Below are 13,757 nucleotides of genomic sequence, written 5' to 3' on the forward strand. Positions count from 1 at the left end.
AAGGGTGAAACCTCTTCATCAGCCTCTGTTTGCTTGCACTCCTCGCAGTCACAAGCCAATCAAATTGGGTGGATTTCAACACTAGTCCCTGTTGACTATTTAACCAAGGAGGAAAGAAGCATGAAGATCTTGCTTTGCGAGTAGGTAGATAAAGCTGCAGAGAGATACCAAAAGGATCGTTTGATGATAGGTCTGAGTATCAACATGGCCATTTTCAAGGATTGGTGCAGTATTTGTTTTACATACTGCATTTTGAGATTTTTGAAGGCACGTATTCTTGACAAAAGATACCGTGAAATGCCTAAAGCAATGGAACAGACATGACTGTATATGGCTCGCCATTTGAATTTTAGAAGTTCCTGATGAAATATCAAATGCTTATAGGATTTTGGAAAAATATATTTTATTTTATTTGTGTTTCAGTTCGCTATCATCCAGCAGATACATGCTTCCTGAAATTTAAGTTCTGAAAAATGCACTTGTGTTCAACTTCTTTCAGTGTTGTCTTTTTTTGGATCTATAAGGTCTTTACTGCTGCAAAGCAGGGATTTGTTTCTTTTTAATTCACATGAACTCATTTATTCATATACCTTTTTTTCCTTCTACAGTTGTCCTGTTTTGGGGTTCTGTAGCCCAAAGAGTATGCAATAGGGAAAGAATATTACATGACAGTAACAGCAACATTTTTATCTCAAATGTATAATGAATTTCATCTGAATTTTAGACTGCAATCCTGTGCATTTTTCTCTGGGACTAAGACCCATTGAATTCAGTGGAACTTCTGAATATGTTCCGATTGTGTTGCATATTGCTTAAAAAAACAGCTTTCATTTCTCTATTTTGAGCACATCTGCTTAACTTTTAAATCTTTAGACTTGTATTCATAAAGTACATTTGTAGACACCCCGAGAAACTAATTTATGTTGCATTTTTTACTTTGCTTTAAAAAAAATCATTGCCAGTGTTGAAATGGTGATTAAACTTCTATGTACATTCATAAAAAGTCTGACCAAATAAGAGATTTCATACATGTGTGAAATAATGTGAGGAAGACATGATCATGTGTTTCTGGAGACAAGCATCAGTTGCTCCAGAAATGTCATGTGCATCACCTCATAATGATTCCATTTCCAAATAATGGCTACTTTGGACATCACACTAAACCATTGTTTAGCATGATGATAATATGTTGCAGCAAGCCTTGGGCTCATGCACCTCCTCTGGTACATGTGCAAGGAGAACAAATGCTTACATTTTCATTTTAGATGAACTGCGGTATAGTGTGCTACCCTATCCCTAAAGTATGGCTAATCTTAAGTGCATATTTAAGATTAACCACAGTTTGTTTAGGACTTTGAGCATCAATACAAGCTGCAGTTATTCTGAAATTGGAGTGCATACTTCAAAACTCCTCCTCACTACTGTGCCAGGGGACAGAGTGCAGTGCCCAAACCCAAAGCTCACCAAAGATAATTGTCATCACAATAAACTATCATGTGTGAACCATACCATTAGCTTAGTACAGTACTGCCTTCTGCCCATGAATCAATAGTATCTCCAGAACTCCTTTGTACTTTTACTTCGGATTTCATTTTCATAATGTTTCATTTTCATTTCAGATTTCATTTTCATCATGTTTCATTTCAGATTTCATTTTCAGAATGTCAAAACCATTTAATGAAAATAATACACACACCCCCATTCAAAACTTCCTTTCCCACGCACCCCAAAGAGCTGGGGAAATTTCTGTTCAACAATAACTGCTTTAATGCTGAAGCTTTTGTCTTAATAGTTCTAACAAATATTTTGCCAAAGTTTCAGTGATGGCCTCTGAGCAGCAAGGGAAAAGAAAGATCAGGTGCTCAGGGAACTCAGAAAAAGGATGCTGTCTTTGCTAACTGCTTTATCGGTTGTTGCGATTCTGTTTTAATTTTTATTGTAAGCTGCCCTGTGTGTGTAGAAAGACAGGATTTAAGCATTTTAAATAAATGAGATAAGTCGTATTGATCTGCATGTGTGTGCACACAGGTGTACACACACACTAACATTAATGCACACATGCAAACAAAGCATATCTTAATCTTTGAACAATTTATCCACAATGCAAGAAACTTGTTATTGCATCCCAACACATTTAATGCATAATTTTAAATATGTTCTGATGTCAATATTCATAACCAATCTCATTATGTAGAAATGGAGCCTGTCAACTCCCCGTGTACATTCCAATGTACATTTTTATTAGTTTGTATTTCAGATTATTAAGGCACAAGTGTCTCCATTTATCCCTCTTGTGATTTAAAACAAGAGGGTTATGAGCCTTCCTTGTCTGACTACGGAAGGTTCCCTACAGGACTAAACAGAGCCATTTCCCCACCCTAGCACTCATGCAATGCACAGATGCACACAGAGGCAGTGTGTCAAAAAAGAAGAATGTGTGAGCTCTTCTCATGTTCCCATTTAACTCTTCCTTTCCACTTGGTCAAATTATGCTAGATCTGAAATGTGAACAAGTGGAGTGGGGAGGCTGGATCAGATGTAAGGGCTACACACAAACCTGTAGCATTTCCTGTAGTGTCCCAACATGTGGCTTGCAAGCAAACTTGCCAAAGGTCACAAAATGGAGCTCCATTGACCCCTGTGTCGAACCCTTAACACATATTTTCAATCCACTTTAAATGAGCTAACAATGGGGTATCAACCACTAATTTTAGAGTGAAATTAAGTTCATGAATGGTGTCTTTGTAAATTAATAAATTTGCATGCCACTCTACTTCGCTCTAGCTGCCAACCACTCATTGGCATACAGATCAATGTAACATGTGATTTTATATAATCTCAGAAACAGCTGCCAGCAATTCCCATTGTGGTCACCAGTCATTTTGATATATCTAGCAACAGACAGGTATGTCCCGTTTGAACTTCAGAAGAAGGGAACCAGTGGTCCTCCAGCTGTTGCTGGACTACAACTCCTATTTACTGCTAACCATTGGCCATGACAGCTGCGGCTGATGGGACGCGAGTCCGACAACACCTGGAGGGCTACTGGTTCTGTACGCCTGCCTGAGTTGGTTTTCATATTCTTTCTTTCCCTCACTTATTGCTCCATGAGTCTGGCATACATCTGCTTAGAACTGACCATTCAGTCATCTTAATTCTTACCCATTGTAATTAAAATGCTTTTGCTTGTTAGCAAGAGCCCATTCCATTTTGATAACGCCATCCTAGTAGAACTACATTGTGCTCTGATAAGTCAGTTTGTGAGATAGCAAAATAGTGTCTGATTTTTAAAAATATCTATTGCCTGATGAAAGTGCAAATGTGCTCATTCTAGCCATACAATCACTTTCGGAAGACATGCAGTGCCTTTTGTGTTGATCTTTGACAATTATTTTGGTGCTATTTTTTCTTCTTATTGTGTGTCTCTAGTGTAGCTGTTTATGTTTTGCTGCCGCAGGTTTCCTTTGCTTAAAATCTGCAGGTTTGTTGGCGGTGTGATCTTTTTTCTTTCAGTTCAAACATTGGACACAGCTTGAGTTTACTTAAGTTCTGCAACTCCAGCTTCTTGTTTCTGTGATTATTTTTCTTTTGCTGTCCCCCCCCCCAACACACACCTCCCTGCAATATTTATTTGGCGTCCGTCCTCATGGGTATCTTTTACTCAACAAAGAAGCAGCATGCCTGAAACCAACGTGTTTCAGATTAATCTTTCCTTTCGCTCCATAAATGGAGAAGCTGCTTTCCTTTAATTTCCATAAACTGAGGAATTGTATCTTCCAGGGTGCTTACAGAACAGATAATTGCAAGGGATGATGTAGGACCACAGTTCATAATGAAGCATTCATTTCTCTAATCTGTTTGTAATTTTAGAATAACAGAGAGATGTTATAGAGAGGTTGAGTGATGTCATGTTCCATATTGTGTCTATAAGAGGCTTAGATACAATCAAACTCATCCAGAGGTTTCAACTGTGTGCCCAAAGATCTCCCAACTATTTTCCTACGCTGTTCGTTTAAATGGAGGGTGAATTCATGTTTTCACAAGTTGTGTGTGCAGACTTTCCATTGAAGTTAATGATCATGAAGGAGCTCCATGTGTGCCTCAAAGCACCCAGGGCTCTTGAAGCAGAGCTGTTGTATTTCTTCTCACTGTCAAATGACTTTTCTTTATGTTTGCCTATGTATCATGCTATAAAAACTTGAAATGCATTGTTCTTCATCGTCAGTATTATGTACAGGCTTGAAAGTATTTTAGTTTTATATGGGACTGGAAAGATATCTATTAGGCTTTGCTGTTGCGTTACTGTTTAATTTTGTTGTTTCTGGGTTGTTGCTTTCAATTAAGGGAACCCAGAGGTGGAATTTTGACTTTTGGTGCAATAAAAATGCCCCAAAATGTTAATGCTGGCTAAGAACAGGCAAGAGGCGATCCAGTAAAATTCTTGTAAGTTCTGAATTTATTCACCATACAGAACTGCTGGATGCAACTCTGGTTTACATAGGGCATTGTTAACTATGAGAATACATGGTTGGATTTATTTTGTATAATGGAATTGTTCTGTGTAATTATTTTTTTAAGAATAAAAGCTACAAGAATGGGTGCACTCTTCTACAAGAGAATGAGGTTTTTGATGACGTGCGTTTTCTTTGCAAGCTTTCTAAGCTCTGTTACTTGACTGTCATACAGTTATATCTGTATCTTTTTGTTTTATCTAAAAAGAGACTTTTCCTTTTCACACCAAAAACTACATTGAAATAAATAAATAGAATAAAAACACAAGTTGTGTCAACATGGTCTCCAGGAGCTTTGAACAATGAGACCTAAAGCTGCTAAGAGAAACATCTTTCTTTCTTTTTTCTTGTGTGGCATCTCAATATCAGTCTGAATGGTCCAGTGCTATGAAATACAGGATACAATTCATTTCTGAAACTGCCCAATGATTGGCTAAACACTGCCGGGGTGTGCGTGTCACACTGATTTCTGATCATTGGTGTCTGACCATGTGACAAGGTCACCAAAACAGCAAAATGGATGCTAAAAAGGAGGAGGCTTCTGTAATATTGGGAGTTTGTTTGCATTTTTGAAAAATATTGGTATTTGAAATGCATCCTGTTTACTATGCTGCTCAGAAATAGAATTGTCTTTCCTTGGATTAACAGGGGGCCTTATTCCAGCAGGACCTTCAGTGTTTACCTTTAAACCTTTTTGCTGAAAATCCATCTAAATCTACTCAGTCACACTTGGTACTGCTTTGAGATAATTTGGAAGCATTTGATTGGGAGAGGGGTTTATTTTAAATGTTGTTAATGTTGGCCACAATCCTTTGTCCAGCTCTCCAGGGCATTTCCAATAAAATGAAAGGGTGCTACGCAATAATACTGTTGCATGCAATCCCAATCTCCAAGTGTTGTGAGAGTCCAGGGGTTCCAAGCAAGTATTACCCAGGATTTCCGTTTCCTTTTGGAATGAGACACAGCAGATATGTACAGCCTGAGCCTACGATGGAGGGTTTCCCAGCATAAACACCCCAAGAGGGTCTCACAGGGCTGCTTTCCTTTGTTTCCCTGAATGGCTAGTCACCAGGAGGCTAGCCTTGCTTGTCCAATAATTAGAACCCTTGATTAAATATCAACACTTGCTCAATCCAGGGATTTAGCAGGGTGTGGCATACAACTTAACTCCCCATACTCAGAACAATACTATCAAAGCCTTATGCTACTTTCATATTGGAGCTTGTGCAGGAGAGCTTCCCAATGGATTTTGCCCATTCATTGTGGATATTTTTTCTGTTGTACATGTTTGGGAAGTGTAGTATAATGCAACCTGGTAACAATTTTTAAAGATGTATGTATCTGATCATTTTTCTTTTTGGAAAATATTATATTTTTAATTTGTGTTTTTTACTTTTTTTAATTGACCTGTATGTGCAGTTATTTTGATATTTCATAGCAGTCTTTCTTAAAAGAAGATGATGAGATTTGGAGTGAATTGTCACTGTGGGAAACATTACATGAGTCATTCTCATATCACATATTCTGAGTGTCATTTCACTGTAAAACTATGGCTGTGTAAATAATTTCAAGGCTTAAATCATCACTTTTGATTTGTTATACATTTTTACTTAAGTGTGGCTTCTGGTTCAGACATAATTCAAGGCTGAGCCAAATGAAACAATATGAATTACTTCTTTTCTTTGTCAAATTCTCCTGGTTTCTCCTGTTCTTTACAGTTTTAAAATTGTTCTTGTTTCTTTGAGTTTTTTATTTGGTTTTTGTTCCTAGCTTGTGAGAAGTTGATCTTCAGAATTATTTTTACACTATTTATGACTTATTTTCATAATGTAAAAAGTGTGTAATTATTAAACTCTTAATCTTACTATTGAGGGTGTTTTGTGTTTTCTCTTTGCTCTCTCTGAGTTGTAAAAACAAGCTTGCCATTTCAAAAAAGGTACCCTTTGCACAGTGCAGTTTCTGTGATAGTGTGTTTCTAAATGATCAACTATTTAAAATATTAATCTGAAGAAATAGTTGGCTTAAATACCAATATTTTATTCCAGATGGTCTTGAATATATTGGCCAGTGTTTGCCTCTGCCTAGCATATGAAATTTCCAAAACACTAAAACCTTCCATTTAAGAGTGTTCTTACAAATTTATTTTAATTTATCTGAAGAAGTGTGCATGCACACGAAAGCTCATACCAAGAACTAACTTAGTTGGTCTTTAAGGTGCTACTGGAAGGAATTTTTTTATTTTGACTATGGCAGACCAACACGGCTACCTACCTGTACTTACAAATTTACTCATGCACCAAACAGCTTGGAAACTGCAAGAACTCAATTTATTCCTGCTGCCTGCTTCTTAACTGGTTAACTGAGCCACAAAAATCCTTGCCTTAATAGCCCATGACTGCTAAATTTGCTCAGGAAAATGCTCTAAAATCACTGGGAACTTGGGTGAGGGCCTCTGTCAGGGGCACCGACTTACCCCTCGCCTTGAGGGGACCCAGCGTCACATGATGCGTTCTGCCCCCGCCCAGTGGCAGCAGGGGATGGGGAACACAGAGGGTGATCTTCGCCCTCCATACACCCACCCTGCCCGGCTTGGCCCCCTCCCCACAAATGTTGAGGGGACCGAAGCCCCTTCTGCCCTCTATAGTTGGTGCCCCAGCCTCTGTCAGAAAGGTTTCGAAACCATTTCTCAAACAACCAACTCCAAAGGCTTTTTGCTTTCTTGTACTTTTTGGACCATGATGCATTCTAAAACTTTCGTCTTTCAATCAGAGACTTGGAAGAACAACTAGCATTCAAGCAGTGTGCTGCCGCCTGTTGTTCTGCTCTTTTAAATAGCTCTTCTCCACAGGGTACTTCACATATCAGCGTGTACAAAAACCACTCGTGCTTCACAGCATCTTGCATTTAATCTAAGTTCTGTAAATTTACAATGTTCTGTGATAGAGATTCCGCCTGGAAAAACTTTTATATTTTATTTTACTCAATACCCTTCATAGACTGCCATCTAGTGGTTCAGTCATACAAACACTTTTCAAAACTCAAGCAGATATGTTATTTTGATTTTTCCTACTACTGACCCAATGCGCCTTTCTTTTTAAAAGGGAAAGGGGGGGGGGGAGAAAACCACAGTTGTATGTAACATAACCTTTTCAGATTCCACAGCTCTGAAAGGTCTGTTCATCTTGAAATTCTGCTCTGATAATTGCATAGCACAGCATTTTCTGCATCCTAAAAGCCATGCTTATGGACACACATATGTGAAAGAAAATTGATTTCAAACTATCTAGCCAATATAGATTTTTAAATGTGTAACAATAGATTATGGAAAAAAGGAAATGAAAAATTCATTTAGTGCTGTCCAGTGCTTTTTTCTGGGGGTACACAGGAGTACACATACCCCTAAACATTTTGTGAATCTTTGTACTTTTGTCCATTTACCGCATTTATTTCCACCAATTTGAACTATAAAATGGTGATTTTTCTTGAGTCAAAATGAGAGTATCCTTAAATATTTTTTTAGAAAGAAAAAAAAAGCACTGGTGTTGTCTATATCCTTCCACTCTGCTCCTATGGTGTATTAAATTTACTTATATGCTGCTTTTCCACAATAACGTTTCTGGCAGAGACGTACCTAGGCTGTCTTGCATCCTTGGCAAGGACATTTATCAGCACCTCCCAAGGCTTTTTTCCAGCAGGAACTCCTCACTGGAGGTAAAAGGTAAATGACCCCTTGACGGTTAAGTCCAGTGAAAGGTGATTATGGGGTGCAGCTCTCATCTTGCTTTCAGGCCAAGGGAGCCGGCATTTGTCCACAGACAGCTTTCCAGGTCATGTGACCAGCATGACTAAACCGCTTCAGAAGCAGTTTAGTCCTCATTGGAACTTGGTTCTGGCACCTCTCAGGAGCCATTTTGTTACCTTAACAACCCATACTTAGCGGGCCATTCCCAGGCTGGCCTGTCTATTCCAGCAATTTAATCCATGCTGGATCCAGGAATTAGAAGGGAGACTCTGGGCTACAGCCGACCCACCAGTAAACTCATAACACTATATTCCCATTGAGCATTATCCAACATTAATCATACAGCCATTAAATCGGTAGATTTCAGTTATGTCTGTTGATTTAAATGGGTCCGCTCTGAGGAATGACAAGCATTGGATATCACCCATTGAATTTAGTACTCGGTATACTCTTGGGCAGGGTACTCCTGCAGAGGTTTGTGTTGTAATTTACTCTCTACCCTCATAAATTAAGGGGCCTGTGCATTAGATTAAGACATGGCTCCCCAGGTTTCCATCATTTATCAGCTGCCTCGTTCTCTAATGTTTGATTTGGGAAAGCACAGGGAGGCCCCTGCGCTAATTATATCTCCTGTGCAAATGTCACTGCATGCTTTCAGGCACATAAATATCCTTCAAACAGTAACATTAAAGATGCAGACAACCCATGATTAAAGCAAAGGGATGAAATAATACAATGTTCATTTTTAAAATAAAATCTCCCAAGCTTTTATAGTCCATAAGCAAAATTTTTGCTCAAAGCAAATTATTTATTTCTGGACGTCACATCACAGAAAATGAATTATTATTATTTTGAAGACATTTGAAGGCAGCCCTGTATACAGAAGTTTTTAATGTTTAATGTTTTGGGCTTTTTTCTGTTTCTGTATATGCTGGAAGCTGCCCAGAGTGGCTAGGGCAACTCAGTCAGATGGGCAGAGTGCAACAACAACAACAACAACAACAACAACAACAACAACAAATCACAGAGCTGGAAAAGGTGCAGAAATGGTGTAGATCAAGTATAGTAGAGAGACTTCTCCCCCCCCCAAAAAAAAAACCCTCTCCCCTATAAACCCAGTGTCATAATAATCTCCTTTGTGAAACTGACTGCCAATAGATTCAGAACAGGCAAGATAAAATGCTTCTTCACACCATTAATCTATGGAATTCACTGCCACTAGGTGCCCCCTTGCTTACATTATCTAAAAAGGGGATTGGCCAATTCCATAGAGCAGCAGTAAAGAAACTCAGGTCTGGGGGGCCAAACAGGCTTCCCGATCTGCTCCTCGGAATTCTCCCCACACACCTCACTTGTCTGACTTAGAATCCCATTTGTTTTTGCCTGGCTGGAACGTGCCCTTGAACTCTCTTAATGCCTCTTGCTTGCCTAGATAGAAACAGGCGTGTGTCTGTAGAAACTTGCCCACTGTGTCAGTGTGAAATTTGCATTCCTTGCTCCACCCACTTTTACCACTGGCCCTGCCCACTTCTGGATCCCCCAGAAGCGGATGTGCCTCTTGGGTTGAAACATCACCCCAGCCCCTGCCATAGCAGATAGGCTTATCATTGGTTAACACTCATGTCATGCTAGCTTTATCCTGGTTCAGAAGCAGAAAGGCATTGCATAGCAGTTTATTGGAGACCATCAAGAGGAGAGGGCTTTCGCATATACCCAATATATAACAACAATTACAACAGGAAAAGGGGGAAAAATAGGGAGGAAAATGCAAAAACAAAACGCCAACTTACTCCCCCTCCCCACTCCAGGATGGATCAGTCTACTTAAGTTTCATGGAATTGCAGAATTGGAAGGGACCCCAAGGATCATCTAGTCTAGCCCCCTGCAATGCAGGAATCTCAGCTTAAATGAGTCTGTGATTTCAGTGGTTGCCATTCTTCAGAGTGATCAGTAAAATATTTTATGAAAGGGTATCACGCTTCAACAAAATCGCCAACATCATTTGTATTATTCAATGCATGCAATCTATTTCTTAATTTTTTCTGATACAGCAATCAACCATACCCGTTGTTTCCAATGAGAAATACACAGATATTCTAATACTTTCCAATTCCGTGCCATCAGCAAGGAGGCTGCCACTCAAAGAAAAGCAACCAGTTCTTTATAACCAAGGATAAATTGCCCTTCTTTAAAAATGGTCAACTAATCCCAAACTTGGGGTACACTCCACATGTTGGCACTTATTATAATTTACCTCTGAAAATATGCTCTGCCAGAAAGGCTTTATATGCTATTGTTGCCTTGATGTCATGATGTCATGATGCTGAAGGAATCTGGCTGGCCGCTGTGCAAGGCAGAATACTAGACCGGATGCATCCCTTTTGTCCGATCCAGGGCTGCACCTCTGAAGTTCTTAATAAAAATTAAGTTTTGTAATTAAAAAATAAAATCACAACTGGCCAAGGTGATGTTAATGTTGTTTTTCTAGTTGTATGTTCAAAGTTTCTTGATCTCTCTAGGCCACTATTGTCTATATCTGTAATAAACAGCTGAAGTCATAGGTTTCTCATGCCCTCAAGCAAACATTTCCCATCACCCCTAGATTAGCCTTCTACAGACTCAAAAAGAAAATAACCCCCAGTTCTGGAAACAGGCACTGGCAGATTGGCATGCTGTTGGCTTCTCTCTAGAAACATGCTCTGTCACTGCTTCCCACCTCCCTCCGCATGAAGGAATGGAAAAACACTACCTACATAAACAGTAAAAAGTGCCAAGCCCATAGGCGTTAAGCCAGTATTTCCAGTTAAAGTTCTCTTCAAAAGTTCTTAGCCAACTCTTTAACCTTGATTTAATGGTGCCATTACGCTGAGATTTTTCCCCACCCACCCACATGGGTGCATCATGTAAATTCCCCCCCCAGCTGTTAACTATCCATAGATAAGAAGTTCCTGGTAATTTCATTGTTTCAGTCCTTTTCATTTGCAATTCCTTGTTTCCACTTCAGCAGGAGGTAGAACGGTCAATGAACTTTCCATATTTTTCACTATCTCTTATGTGATTGATTCAATGATGGGCTCTTAATATTCTTTAACAGGAAAAAGCTTTTGAGGGGAAATATCTCCTGCCCGAAATTCAGCATTGCCTTTAGGATTGCACTGGTTACATGTAGTGACTGTTCCCTACTTGCTGGTTTTAATTACGCAATAAAGGCAGAAACGTGCGCAGCCAAAATCAACAAGCCTTATGTTATTACATATACTCACTGCTTTTTACGGTGCACGCGATGAGGGTATTCACATGTGCCGTTCATTCTGCAGAATGTGACACCTTTCTCTCGCACGGAATGTAAGTCTCCAAATGTAAATTTGGAATGCTTTTCAAGCAGCTGTAGAAATATACGATGCATCAGGTGTTCAGACAGCTCTGTACAAGGAAGAAAAGCAATGAAGAAAATGACGTAAAAATCCTGGTAATGTAGGCAAAAGGGTGCTGAGGATTTTTAATCCCTTGCAGGGCTACAATTCCAAGTGCAGTTTACCAAACAATCCCTCTTCCTAGGGAATATCAAAATATAAAAAATATCATATTCAAAGTTTATCAACGTATTTGTCACAGACGTGTGGAGTTCTTTAAGCACCTAGCAATGGTCGTCCATTGACTAAATAGCCTCGGGCAGTGTGCATACAGTGTGCATACAGTGACAATAAGTGCCACTAAAGATCAGCTTTAGTGGCACTTATTGGGCACTGATAAGTCTCCCCTGATAAGTAGTGTTTCGCTGATAACCCTTGCATGTTTTTAGGGGCCCTTGATATTGAGGCTATTTGTTACCACTAGAGGGCAGGCATTGACAATGAAGTGTGTTGTCCTTAAGAGCCCTTATAGATTCCCTCACTTGTTTATTTTCATTATGAGGCACTGAAACAATGCCCAGACTTTGTTGGTTCTTGTTTACATTTAGTTCGAAACCAAAGTTTGTAACTAGGTCACCATTAAGCATGTGAGCCCAGAGCTACAGCTCTTGCATCATAATGCAGAACAGTTGAAAAAGAAAAAGAAAATTGAAGGCAGTAAAAAAAAAACAAAAAACAACCAACCAGCTTTGGAGCACAAATTTAGACTGCCTAGAATTTCAACAGCCTGGCTGGTTTTAAACCAAATTGATTATTTATTCTGCCAGGTTTTCGGATGCAACCAAGAAACAGATGACGGAACATGTGTAAAAGGGCAAAAAATAGTTTCTGTTTTATCTGAGCAAACCCATGTTTCAGAATATAAATATTGATTTCATGATATCCACATGACAAGATGGGGAGAAATTGCACTCCAGTGGTTTGCACGTCAAATGGGCTCTGCTGGGGCATTTGCACCATGCCAACCTCACTGCTGTGTTGCCCCTTACCCTCCCAGTACACCACAGCAATGGAAGGTCAGGTAAAAGGCAGAACCACTCTGCTCCACCAACCTCTTCTGTTCAGAAGACGCAAAGCTGGCCATTGGTTCCATCTCCTCTGTCTTTCTCAGAAAGGGGAAGCTTGGGTTCACTAGGGACTGGAAGTAATAGCCCACTTCAGAAAGTAATTGTATTCCTTTGCTTCATGTTGGCCACCCGTCCTTGCTTTTCCAATTCATTCCACTTGCAGAGCAGTTGACACTATTCTGATTGCATTTGAGTTCTTCATAATAATGATGCAAAAAAACCACACCTGTCCTTTGTAGGTCTCTGGGCCATCTGACTCACTTTGTAATGACATCCCCCTTTCTTCTTCTTTCTTGAGTGTATTTAGAATCTGCCAGCTGATATGCATGATCACTTCATTCATCTGATGATGTTAGTTAGGGCCCACAAAGCTTGGACCATGATCTATCTGCTAGCCTGAAAAGCCACAAGACTCTTTCCAGTAGCACCTTAAAGACCAACTAAGTTAGTTCTTGGTATGAGCTTTCGTGTGCATGCACACTTCTTCAGATACCAATCTGAAGAAGTGTGCATGCACACGAAAGCTCATACCAAGAACTAACTTAGTTGGTCTTTAAGGTGCTACTGGAAGGAATTTTTTTATTTTGACTATGGCAGACCAACACGGCTACCTATCTACTACTGGAAACAAGACTCTTTGTTATGCTTTTCTTTTCTTTTACTATAACAGACTCAGGTGAGCCCATTCCTGAAACTATTTATGACAGCTTATTTGTGCCAAATTTAGCCAGGGTGTGTAGAAATAACTGTCCAAAATGCAACCATATCTTCAGTAGCCCAGGTTCATAGAATCACTGAATTGTAGAGTTGGAAGGGACCCCAAGGATCATCTCGTCCAACTCCTTGCAATGCAGGAATCTCAACCAAAATATCCATGGCAGATGGCCATCCAACCTCTGCTTAAAAACCTCCAATGAGTCCACAAACTCCTGAGGGAGTCCATTCCACCGAACAGCTCTTACTACCAGAAAGTTCTTCCTGGTATTTAGTCAGAATCTCCTTTCTTGTAACTTGAAGCCATTAG

At 39.6% G+C, this 13,757-nt stretch overlaps 1 protein-coding gene across 1 annotated transcript in view; it reads left to right on the top strand.

Annotated features, from left to right (window-relative positions):
- The window catches only part of COL25A1 (collagen type XXV alpha 1 chain), a 320,962-nt gene that overhangs the window by 303,756 nt on the left and 3,449 nt on the right, over positions 1-13,757 (top strand). The gene's annotated exons all lie outside the window — the stretch shown is intronic.

The sequence above is a fragment of the Podarcis bocagei genome, assembly GCF_964188305.1.
Source record: "Podarcis bocagei genome assembly, chromosome: 9".
Taxonomy (NCBI): domain Eukaryota; kingdom Metazoa; phylum Chordata; class Lepidosauria; order Squamata; family Lacertidae; genus Podarcis; species Podarcis bocagei.